This window comes from Armigeres subalbatus, chromosome 2, assembly GCF_024139115.2.
Source record: "Armigeres subalbatus isolate Guangzhou_Male chromosome 2, GZ_Asu_2, whole genome shotgun sequence".
NCBI lineage: Eukaryota > Metazoa > Arthropoda > Insecta > Diptera > Culicidae > Armigeres > Armigeres subalbatus.
In genome coordinates, this window is record NC_085140.1 from 165,636,701 (window position 1) to 165,638,917 (window position 2,217).

Below are 2,217 nucleotides of genomic sequence, written 5' to 3' on the forward strand. Positions count from 1 at the left end.
ACTGGGGACTGATCGTTACATGCCTAACAACTCGGGCCACACCTCGAACTTGCCGCTTCGCTAAGCACCAGTTCATGCATCATGGATCTTAGGAACTGCTTCGCACGTCGTGGGACTCCGTGGAAATTCAGAAGCGATCGAGGGACGAATTTTGTTGGCGAAGAAAAGGAGCTAAAGGCTGCGTTGGCGGGGCTAGACTTGGGCATGCTGACGACTGAATTCACCACTCCGGCAACATCGTGGCATTTCAACCCTCCAGCGTCACCCCACATGGGTGGCTGCTGGCAACGTCTCATCCAATCGGTAAAAAAGATTCTAGCTGCAGTTAAACCCCAGAGAGTGCCTACAGAAGAAGTGTTGAGAAGCTACCTAATCCAGGCGGAGAATATCGTCAACAGCCGCCCACTGACACACGTACCTGTGGATGACGTCTCATCACCAGCGTTGACCCTCAACCACTTTCTGTTAGGATCTTCGAACGGGTCCAAACCTCTTGTTCCGTATACTGATTGTCCGCTGACACTTCAACAATCCTGGAAGGCGTCGGAAGCTTTGGCAAATTGGTTTTGGCGGCGATGGGTAACAGAGTATTTACCTACGATAACCCGGCGCACCAAGTGGTTCTATCCTGTCAAGCCGATTGTGGTTGGCGACATTGTCGTTGTGGTGGATCCTCAGTTGGCTCGGAACTGTTGGCCGAGAGGACGGGTGCTCTCAGTCAAGAACTCGTCAGATGGACAAGTACGTTCGGCGGTCGTACAGACAGCTACAGGCATCTACGAAAGGCCAGCAGTTAAACTTGCGGTGTTGGATGTAGGCGCAAACCGGAGTGAGCTGGGCCAGGGCCCAACTACTGGGGGACTGTTGCGCACACCCTAAGCGTGACACAGCACCTACATCGAAGCAGGGTTAATTGACATACCTACAGTGACAATTTGCACTCAACGGCCTGAAGTTGACTGCGATTTGTTTTGATGGGAGCTGTCAACAGTAAAAGTTTTGTATACCAAATGGCTATTGTATAGAGCATTGTAAAATTGACTAGTAATTTGTTATTCGTACCTATAAATTGTTAAATTATTCTACTTAAAACTAAGTTGATACGGTAAGCTAGCAAAACACAAATAATTGGAACTTAAAAACTAAAATAAATACTATATACAGGGATGAACAAGTGAGTCAGTAAGCTGGTCCCACATGCTAAGGATCCAGCCAGTGATACCGCGTGATATTAATGGTAACTAGGTCTAATTAGTACGAAAAGATAACTAAAACTAATACGTGTACTTAAAATTAAAGACTTGTTCGCATAAACGGTTGTCGCTGGTAGATACATCCATACAAACCCACGGAAACCTACAAACGTGAGTTGTTATATTTCTAACCTAAATGTAAAACTAAATAGAAAAAAAAATGTATTTACAGAAAAATTTAATCGCGGTGCTAAATCGCGCAAATAAAGCCAGATTGAAATTTTTGGAAATTGTTTCCTTGTTGCATCCGCAACAAAACCCGTACATACATCGCGAGCACAGACATCAAAATCAAGCAACTTGCGGGATTGCGGGTTCTAATCCTCAGATCGTACAAGACTTTATCCAGAGCAGACGCAGGGGAGCGAAGGCAGCAACACGAAGGCGCGGATAGCAGTCTCAACAAAAACTATCGCATCGATGGTAGGGACACGGAAGGTATTTTCGTTTGTTCGTCATAGTCTCGAAAACCAATAAAAGATACGCTTTTTTGTAAAACTCATACGTACCAAATCGTAAGCTCAGGAGAAACGTTCTGCTATAGTAGAGTTCTAGCAAATGTACGTTGCTTTCGTTGGTTTTAGCCCCTATGACGATGGACGGAAATACCTGCCGTGTCCCTAGTCGTCGAAATGGTTGTTGCAGATCACCCAACCTCAACGTTGGCAGCCGTAGCTTTTTGGTTAGTAGCATCAGTGCCGAGTATCCGTCGCCGATAGCAGCAACACAAAGTGAAATCAACGCAGAATCCGACAAATCGTTTGGTGTTAGTGTTGTATAACAAAAACCGGTTCTTCTTAGGAACAGCATTTTATGTGAAGAAAGGATTGATTACAAAAATGGCGCCTATTGCGGTCCCACGCCACCAGTGACGATGCTGAAAATTAATTCTAAATTGTGGCGTCTTAGCGAAAAATCATTGAGTAGGTAGTCGTCGGACCGGACAGAGAAGCACAAAATGAAA

At 45.3% G+C, this 2,217-nt stretch overlaps 1 long non-coding RNA gene across 1 annotated transcript; it reads left to right on the plus strand.

Annotated features, from left to right (window-relative positions):
- The first annotated feature begins 983 nt into the window (after positions 1-983).
- On the plus strand, positions 984-1,352 carry LOC134215437 (uncharacterized). Its single transcript, XR_009980157.1, has 3 exons — positions 984-1,105; positions 1,165-1,237; positions 1,300-1,352. It is a non-coding gene; the product is annotated as an uncharacterized LOC134215437 (long non-coding RNA).
- Positions 1,353-2,217: the final 865 nt, after the last annotated feature.